The sequence below is a fragment of the Ctenocephalides felis genome, unplaced genomic scaffold (assembly GCF_003426905.1).
Source record: "Ctenocephalides felis isolate EL2017-DRISC unplaced genomic scaffold, ASM342690v1 CF-g0.4_SCAFFOLD_02709, whole genome shotgun sequence".
Classification (NCBI taxonomy): Eukaryota; Metazoa; Arthropoda; class Insecta; order Siphonaptera; family Pulicidae; genus Ctenocephalides; species Ctenocephalides felis.
In genome coordinates, this window is record NW_020538863.1 from 861 (window position 1) to 12,105 (window position 11,245).

The following is an 11,245-nucleotide window of genomic DNA, read 5'->3' on the forward strand; positions in this document are numbered from 1 at the left end:
AGTGTGTGTATGCATGAGTTATTAACCTAATAAAACTGCTTTTAATTCAACACCCAAGATTGGTATTTTTAGAACAAGTTGAGAAATTGAACGCAGTCATTATTTACATTACACTAGTATAATATTTACATCGAGATAAAACTTGCTTGTGTTGAATTACAAAACACCATTCAATACATTCGCTTACACTTGTGCATGACGATAAATAATTTATAAATAACTGCAATTGTAAATAGCAAATATCAAATTATGAAAAAAACATGATTAAATAATTACCTGATGAGCAAACTGTTTTGATGTTACGTAATAGAGCACTTCAGAATATTTAATCAAAATGCTAGTCATGGTTATATTTATTGGGATAATTAACTATAGTGTGCTCAAGGCTGAATAAAAAAAAATAAGTTCTGAAAACTAATCTGGTATTAACTGATTTTGTGCTAATAGAATATATTGCATGCATAATTGGCGCACACCGAAGTTAATCAATTAATAATTAGTAAAACTAAGTTCATTTTCGTTAACAAAATAAATATTTGAAATGATAAAGAATTATTGGCAATGCTTGCTAAGTTGCTTCATTGGTATGATTTGAAATACCATACATTAAAAAAAAATTGTTGCATATTTGTTGTCAAATTCATATTTTGAAAGTATATATTTAAAATCCATTTAGTAAGTCTTGAGTTGCTCAACAAAAAACGAAATATTATTTTAAAACCAAAATTTTACTATATTTTTTATTATAATCTACACATTGACTATATAGCATGTAAATATATAGCACATAACTACTTTATTTGCCTAAGTCATAAACCTTATGCTACATTAGTATGAAGTCTCTGGCTTAGCCACTAAACATTTCAACATAAACAAAGACCTGTGATATAATATATTCTATATACCAATTCAGTATAAAAAATTTGATGAAAACTCAATATTTGTAAGTTCTTTATAATTTTTACCATAATAATTAATACTCTCAATGACTGCTATACACCAGAAAGTGTTACGGTGGCAAGTGTGTTGGTAAATTGGGCTCGCTTCAATATTTCTGATCTTTCTTTAGCTGTTTTCTCAAGAGTTTCAACCAAATCTGGATACGGTAAAATCGCTTGATCAAAATCAGCACGTTCCAAAGTGTAAATATTGCACTCAGTAGCAGCAACCGCTGAAGTATCATACAATTTCCCACTCGTCAACATCGAAACTTCTCCAAAATAATCACCGTCCTCCAAGTGGTACAGCTCTTGTCCATCTATGGTATAAATCGCCACAGTTCCTGATGTAATAAAAAACATAGAATCCCCATATCTTCCAGCTCTTGCTCTTGCTATCATTCATTGACCAAATATATTTCATTTTTCAGCATCGACGTGATTTGGAGTAATAGACCGATTGGCATCATTTTGAAGAATTCAACTCGCTCCAACATCCAGCGGCAATTATGCATAGTAATATCACTTCTCAATTGACCACCAACCGTTTTGATGATGAGATTTTCGTTAAAAAAGTTATGTCTGAATTTATATTCGTAATGGCGGATCATTCTTCGTTCTATGGAAGGTGGTAGTTGACGCTTCCATATGTACACTCGCAATTGATTCATCATGGTCTCATATTTAGTGCTCGAGGATTTCGATCCTTTGTTTGTTTGAACTAGAAATGCTATAACAGCAATAATTAGCAATCGACCAATAATGGTTAGAAACCAGCTAAAATACACATCCCACGTTTCAAGTTTATCATAGTTCAATATTCCCAGCTGGGACATTAATCGGATCACTCGATAAAAACATATAATATATCGATTGGCCAAACTGAAGGAGCTCAATTTTTCAATCAGAGTCCAAGGAGTTTCGCTAAATGATATGACTTGAGCCATACAAAGCCAATGAATGCACATTAAAAATCGCAACATAGATAAACAGTGATAAGATACAATGTATGGTATTGCAAAAGTCTGTGAGGCATTTTTAGGTAAGTCAATACAGTTGGGAATCGAAAGATACCCAAACCTGCAATAACCAACAGTACCTTGTGATTCCACGATAATATTATCACGTCATATTCATATTGGTTCATTATAATTATGCCGACCACAGTATAAGCACAGCTTGCGATCAAATCTATGAAAAACGTTGAAGCAATATACTGTCGCGCGATTGACAGTAGATTCATATCAATAGGACTTTTGATTTCAGGCCGGCAACGCCCGGTGAGAAACTTCAATATAACATCGATGATGCTGATGAAGTCACCAAAATACAGCAACGAATTGTAAAGAAAATCCTGTTGAGCAAACATAAGTAACAAGCATATGTTGAAAGGCAAAAGAAATGTCATACACAAGATGTATAAACCGTAGAAACATTCCCACCAAATCCTAAATCTGCTGAAAGGATGAATCACACAGAAGGGCAGTGTGATGTGCCTCAGACGTTCCTTCTTGATGGCGGCTTCGCTTCGTAGATGTTTTCGGCAACGCAAGCTAAAACCGTCCAACATGAAAAACCGACGAAAAGCTCGACGAAATCTTGAATATCTACTCGAACCCGGAATTATCCTGTATACAATATCATCTTCTAATTGCAATTCACAATTGTGACCAAACGTGTGGAACACAGTCTCACTTCGAGCGGTTACTCCTTCTACTGGCTTTTCTTGATTTGACATTTTATTTTTGAAAAATATTTATTTGACGAATTGATTAGATTGATATTTTGTTATTGGAAATTTGAGTATAGCCTGCTATATCGTATCAATAAAATAAATGATTGTTCATATTGGATCAAATGATCTGTGGGAGTGGTGCACTTTGAGCTATTCAGTATTGATTTATTATAAATTATATACTATGAACCAATTTGAATTCAATATAACTTTTGACCTAATAATATAACACACATTCTGAAAAAAAAATTTGCTGATCAAAATAAATATAGTTATATTAAATACTTTAATAGGTAATCCATGATTAAACATAGTTCGTATTCCAGCACTTTTAATATCTATTAGAAAACCTTGTCAAAACCCATAAACCTTGAAATATTTAAGTGAAAAGTATAAAAAATTGTATTAAATCTTGTAAATTAAAGTCAACCAAGAGTCAAACATCAAGAAAATGTGTATGAAGTTATAACAAATGTTAAATTTGTATCAAATTATCTAGGGTTTTGTGAATATTTCGGGTGAAATATAAAATTAGCAAAAGCGTAATATCTGACTCAAAATTAGGCCCTGACATCCATTTAAATTTGAATTTATTTATACTTAGAGCATTAAATTTATTATTAACTAGCTGTACTCGTTCTCGCTTTCGCTGTGATTTAGTTTAAATTAAAAAGTTGAACAAAGATATGTATTTGTTACATTTAATTTGAAGTTACTACTATCTGTTCAACAATTTACCTATTCAACAATTTGTCTACGAATTTACCTATCAACTTGTTAATCAATCTACCATTTTACCGGCTCACCAATTTACCTGTCAACCTATTTACCTATCAACCCGTTTCACATGTCTACCAATTTACCTGTCAACCTGTTTATCCGTCTTGTTATTTGTCTATCTATTACTTTGTTCTCTCTATTTTCCCTATCCTCCAATTTACCTGACCACCAGCTATCCAACAAATTACTTTTCACCAATTTACTTATCTACCAATTTACCTGTCCTTCAATTTGCCTGTCTATCAATTTACCTATCGACCTGTTTGTCAATACGCCATTTTACCTGTCAACCAATTTACCTGCGTGTTCTAAATATCTACAAATCAACTTGTTTAATAATATGCCTACTGAAAAATTTACCTGTTTAGCAATTTGTCTACGAATTTACCTATCAACCTGTTTATCAATATACCATTTTACCGGCCTACAAATTTATATGTCATCCCGTTCTACATGTCTATCAACCTGTCAACCTGTTTATTAGTCTACATATTTGTCTATGAACCAGTTCTTCTCTCTACCATTTTACATATCCTCCAATTCACCTGTCCACCAGTTTACCTTTATAAATTCTCTAATTCACCTTATTTACCTGTCCACCAGTTTACCTTTATAAATTCTCTAATTCACCTTATTTACTTACGCGTTATAAACAAATTAAAGCTCGAATTGATTCTACGTTTTAGTTAGAAAACGTTTGTATGTGAAAAAGAAAAGGGCTGTTTTTAGGGTTTTCCCAGCAATTATTCGATTTTTTCTCGCCGTAAGAACCATCCTTAAGACTTCAACAAACATTTTAAAGAAAGAATTGGCCAAATTGGTCCAGGCGTTGTTGAGTTATGTACTTACCAACACATTTTGCGATTCATTTTTAAATTGTAGATTAATTAATTTATTTATATACGATTCCTTTTGCATAAAAATAGTTATTAAACATAGCTAAAACCTTTTAAACCTTAACTTTTTCTCAAAGTCGCTTAAACGAATCAGAAACACCATTAAAACAAATAGATTAAGAATCTTCATATTTGATGCCAACTTTGGACAAGCTTATGTCAAGCAGCTGTGATGGACATAGATTGCAATGTTTCCAAGTGGAACATGCCGTTAACCGGCATTGCTGTATCAATAGAAATTCATCATTATTACAGAAATCTTAATAAAATTCATTCATTCAGACAAAGATGTAACAACTGTTTGGGTTGCTAAAAAATCTATAAAAATTGACGTAGTAGTTAAGATCTTAGATGTTCTGATTGCTGTTTAATTAGAATGAAACAAAAATTATGAAACATACGCCATTAATCCATAAACATGAACAGCAAGTACATGAAGATATTAGTTTATATATACTATAGTATCCTAAACAAGTTCAATTTATATTCAACTAAGGGGTATTTCGTCAAAACGTAATCTCGATTTATGATCAATCCCGGAGTTCGTGTTATGTGGATTTAATAACCGGCGCTTCTCATAGCAATCCTTAGCGTAAAAAAGACGTTGAATAAAAAAGCGAAAGAAAAATAAATGCCGCATGTAAATTGAAATGTGAAATACGGCACGGGAAGGCGAAACAACGAAATACTGATGGCTATAAATGACTTGTAATACCGCCGTTCTCCGAATGGCTTTATCGCTTAAGAGGAAAGGGAGAACAGCTTAGCCGCTACGGAGAATATTTAGTGAGAACGCCAGTGGTAAAATATCAAATCAAGTATTTTGCCAGACTTGCCGGTGAATTCTACCGTAAAATAGACCAAAGCCTCGGAAAAGCTATGATACGTCATATAAAATGGTACTAAAAACTGTCAAGATGCGATGTACTTGCTGTGCGATCAGGCATTCTACACAAAAAATCTAACATCTTCTCTATATTACCAGAATGATGCACTTATGATAAAATTCTCTTTTTGAAGCTTGGGCTTTTTCTAGGTTAGGTCTTCTATCTAAAACGTCCGTCTGCACAGCAACCACATAGAATTTTGACAGTTTTTAGTAATATTTTATATAAAAAATATTTAAAAAAACATACGCAGCTTAACATAGCTTTGCTATAACATTGGTCTATTTTACGGCAGAATTGGTAGATTAATTTGTGATTGGTAGATTAACTGGGGTCAATTAATTTATATTCCACCGGTCGCCAAGCTCAAGCAACAATAGTGACCAGTTTGATTTCAGAATATGAATTCACATTTTCAATCATAATTTCCAGGTCACTCCAACATTTTGCAAAGATTTTAAAATAAAATACTTAGGCAAATTGTCAATGTACCTAAATATATCTTCAGGTGGCTTCTCTGTGAATATTTGAGAGTAGCCACTATCAAGATATACATAAACATACTTATAAGTACAGTAACAGGCTGATACTATAGACTAATACCCTAGCAAGAAAGTTGTTAGATCAAGTACATTACAGAACATTGAAAAAATAAAATAATGACTTATAGACCGATTCTGCCGCATAACAAATCAATGTAATGGCAAAGCTATATTCTGAAGAACTTTCCATACTAATTCGTTCTAAAAATTGACAAAAGCCATGTGGTTGCTGTGCAGTCAAGCGTTTTTCTCAGGTTGTCGCCGCACAATTAGATAACTACTATCTGATCTACTAACGCAAACGAAAATTGCAGTGACGCGCCAACCAACTCATCTATAACGACATTAGATAACTACTATTAAATCCAGTTTGTAAAATAGGATACCTAACCTAGAACATCACAATTATATAACAATTAGGTCTTTCTGAACCAGCTTCATAATTCCAGTTAGCTTCAGTTTATGTGCAAAACGTCTGAATTCACAGCGAATGCATAATATTGTGACAGTATTCAGTATGATTCAGTAGCATAATGTATGGAAGTTGGGGCGTAACATGAGCTTGCCATAACATTGTTCTGTTGTGCGACAGAATCGGCCCATTAATTTAGTTCCAATAATAGGTAAAAACTTATTTTTTTTCTTTTATGTTTTGGTCAGTTTATACTTCAACACAGCAAAGAACATTATTACTGGATGTAGTTTTTAGGTTTGTCTTCTTCTATCTTTTGAACAATTGGTTAGGAAAATAAATGAATAATTAAATCAAACACAGGTAAGAAGGTAAGGCCATTATAGTAATGTCTACACGTAATAGTAATGAGGTGTTCAGCATTGTCTAATATTAGGGTTACTTCAGACTAAAATAATTATTTTCAAATGAATTGAGTGTGTGTTTATAGTTTTCCTCTTGAATAGCCTTATAATCAATTTTTAGAGTCCTTTCATCAATTGATCCAAATGCGCCATATAAAAATTATACTTTTGAAGTGCTAATGACTTATGTTTTATTAGTGGAGAAGTATATATGAGAAATATGACATATTACAAATAATCAAATATTTGCTGCCATAAAAATTTTATCTTTAGAATGGAATTGTTTCCAAGTACAAAGTTATTATATATTATTACTGCAGATTAGAACGAACGCAATTGTTATTTATCTAGAAAAATAAAAATCAATAAAATATAAACAAATCAAGTATACGAATCAAGTTGAATCAAATCAACCATAAAAATCAATAAATCTTTGAACAAATCAACTATACGCCCGAATAAAATTAATCATAAAAATGAATAAACCATAAACAAATCAACTATACGCCTGAATAAAGTCATTTATAACTAGCTGTAAGTGGCATTTCGCCTCAAGGAAAATTACATTAACCTCCCGATATACTCGTATGTTAATAATGGACTTAATAAATACAAAATCAATATACTAATTTATCAAAGATTTATAAGTATTTTGAGTTGCATTATGGATTCATAACGTGAAAAACTAGTTCAGATTATTCAATTTTGTACAATTTTTCTATTGCCCATAATTGAAAATCTAACACGTGTCTAATACAACTCGGAGTATTTTGTAAAAGAGCAGTCCAATAATTTAAATTTTAATAAATGTTATAATTGAACCATTTTATGCAGACTATAATAATGCTTCAGTGTACTTATAAAGTACCAAGTATCATCAAGATCATGAAGATTTTTTTAACAATTAATTACAAAGAAACTGGTATGGTGAATCTTTGACCAAAACTGATCAGTACGATTCCCAAATGATATCTTTCGCATCGTATATGAATTTTCAAAACTGGATCAGGATTTTTGGCTAAAAGACGGCTTATATAATTTTTCACTTATTTTCTAATTTAAAAAAACGGCTCAGCCGATGATATCAGAAAAACTAACCAACGTGAGTGTTTACCAACTTTTATCAAATGGCTTTTAAACTTTTAAAATCGGTTCAGCCGCTTCTGAGAAGGAGAAAACTTCGACAAAAAGTCAAATATTGGCTCACATACACACATACTTTTTCCAAAAGTGGTAACATTCTATCCAGAGTGACTTGAAACGATTACAAAACATAAAATTAGCAAATCGGAGAAGTTAAAAATGAAAAAAAAAAAAGCTAGTCAACTATACGCCTGAACTATGTTTTTTTCCTCAAATGTGTAATTTTTCCCCAGAAACGATATTTCCCACCGACTCCCCTCTTAGCGTTTGCCCGCCGTTCGAAGTGAGAAGCGAGTCATCCCGCAGCCCGCGGCCATTCCGAATACTTCGGAAGGAGTTTTGCAAACGACATGCAAATTCTTTATGAAGACATTGTTCCTTGTACACCGTTATTCAATTACATAGGAGAACTTCTGACGAAATTGATCACTGTATTAAAATGTGTACATAGAGACTAAAAGTTTCTCTGGAACGAAGACTCACTCGAATTGTAAACATGCGAAGTGAATTAAATATTTTCATGGTCATAAGCAAAAAGATTTATATTGTATATAGAGATTTATACGTATATCATATAAAAATTACGTATCAAGTTGGTTTGCCCTGATGGTCTCCTACATTATTTTCAATTTTACATATATTGATATTTGTTCGTTTTGTTTGTTTGAATTTGTTTGAAACTAATTATGGTAAATATAATACCTTATTTTTTGCGCAACTATTATCTACTTCACAAATGTATATTTTCTTCGTCAGTTCAATAATGCGTCATCTGCTGCCAGAAATATATCTTCTGGAGTACCACAAAGCAGTGTTCTGGGTCCGTCGTGGGCATATATTGCTGATATACCTAAAAATCCAGAAACCATGATTTCACTTTGGAGATGATACTGGAGTTTTAGTTCAACATGGTAATCAATTTCTTGACTCCAAAAACTACATAAATAAAAATACGTGGATCAAATGGAAACAATTATTGAATCCATGAGAATGAAAGTACACAATACTAAATAGGCACATATTACTTTCATCTTACGACAAGCCATCTAAGCGACTAAAGAAACAAAATTTTATTAAATTTCTGTGTGAAATTAATTAAATATTTACTGCAGTAATTATATAATAGAAGGAGATATCAATGGATAGTTCTCTTTCACACGTCATCTTCTAAAATTGTTTAAAATTTGTAGCCTTTTGTTCTTTATACAGATCGCTATGATAAATAAAACAGAAAAAAATCATGCTTTATCGAAAATAAAGAAGCACTAAATGATGAAATATTCTCAACGTTCTGACACTATATATGCCACCATTTAGTTTTTATTTTTACTTGTTCAATGAAACCTAAAATATAAAATTATTTTAAAACTGATCAATGACTTGTATACGACAAGACCAAAATCCATCATTACACTTTTATATTATATTATTTGTTATAACATTTTCTGTCTGAATAGCATTTTGGAGAAAAATTTAAATAATTATTCGCACAAAATGAATAACATATATTTAATAACCCAATTTACTAATTAAAATAGGTCAATAACGATTACTTAATTTCAATTGCAAAAATTTACGATCGCAACCTATTATCATATAATAAAAAATATCAATTAATTTATCGTAACAATATCGTTTTCAAAATACTTTACATATTTATAGAATAATTTTCATATCTATTTATATATGAAACGACCGTATTTTATGGTATAAATACACTTTATTGGTTGTGATTTATTTATTTAATGGATGAGATATAATAGGGGTAATCTCCTTTCATGCGATTATTTATGTGCGCATTATCCAATTCCCGACAAATTGCGATCTAGCTGTTTTTATTCTGCAAATATTATTTCAGTTTGTTGTTTTGTAGACAAATTTTATACATACATACAAGATAGTTAAAATTACACGAGAATAAAATATTATAATTACATATAAATTATAATCGGTCCATAGATAGATATTGAGGAATTGGTTTAAAAATTAACAGTGGCTTTTTGATAGGAAAACTCAATGGATTACCTTCTCGTAGGGTAAGTGAAGGTTTCTGGTCATACCTCAGATAATATGGATGTGTGTGTATGTATGTGTGGATACAATTTTTTGTCAAAGTTTTCGGGAGTACTGCTCAACCGACTTGAATGATTCAAAAAGTAATCGATTCCTACTAAAGGCAAAAGGGAAAGGCAGGTCCAGCCGATTCCGAGATACAAAGAAATGTGTCCAGAAAAGGAAAAATCGTTTTTGCGATAACCGATTTGAATGATTCAAAAAATATTCAATTCGTGGTGATGGGCATAAGTGATGATTGGCACAGACAGGTCCAGCCGTTTGGGAGATACTGAGATGGCAGTTTTGAGAAAAAAAGCATCCAGTTTGAATGATTCAAAATAGTTTTTGCTTGCGTTGACGAAACGATTATTCTTGGAAAAATCAAAAAAAAGTTTTTTCGTTTAAAAATTAAAAAAAAAAAGTATTCTTTCACTTTACACAAAATAATTACTAATTCGCTTATATTTTTCGAATATAATGTTACGGTACAGGGAGTTCCAGCAATTTGCCTTAAGGCATGATGCCATACACAACTAGTTTCATTTTATTGTTTGTACTACATATCTAATATTTATCTTATTTTACAAAAAAAAGAGAGAAAAAAGAAAAAAATATGAATCATCTGCATGAGCTATGTATAAAAATTAATTCATTTTTACAATGATTTTTCTGATATTATAAATACTGCTGTTATAAATAATTATGAAAGTTCCCTAATTCATTAACAAATCCCATAGGACAAAGGACAAAGGACAAAGAGTCTTCCTCTTCTGATTCAGCTCTTCTGAATAATTCTGATTCAGCAGACATTTTTGCATAAACCATTTTGAATATAATTTATATTATAGTTACTAATTATAGTTAGTATTTAAAACTTGAAATTAATAAATCAATGGATGATGGAAAAATCTATTCTGTACTTATATTCTAAAATATTTCATATATTGAAAGGTGTTATAAATTTCAAATATACCATTTCAAATATATTAAAAAACTAAAGTTAAAAAAGTAAAACTTACCATTTAGATGAAGTCGCTGCACTCCTATTTTTGAAAATAAGTATTTTGTATCCAGAATTGTAAATAATGAAAATAATTATCATGCAATACAACATAATATAACAACTCCTTGCAATATCTGAGGCATAAAAAATTATCGTTACCTGAAAGATAAGAACAGAAAATAATGAAATTAAAAGTTTGAAATATAACAGTTTTCATTTCAAATTAATAATATTTATTTCATTTTTTTACATATTTTTATTATTAATTTTTAGTGCGTAAATATTGTTATTGTTTCAATAATAACCTATCAAAAGAATAACATAACTTGATAATGAACTTTTGATCATCATATATTTTTTTATAATTTTGAAATTTAATAAATTTTAAAAATTGTTGTAAAAGACGTATTTGGACATTGAAATTTTTCATGGCTTTATGCTAAAATCTGA

At 30.8% G+C, this 11,245-nt stretch overlaps 1 pseudogene; it reads right to left on the bottom strand.

Annotated features, from left to right (window-relative positions):
• Positions 1–992: 992 nt before the first annotated feature.
• On the bottom strand, positions 993–2,676 carry LOC113381231 (annotated as a pseudogene).
• Positions 2,677–11,245: the final 8,569 nt, after the last annotated feature.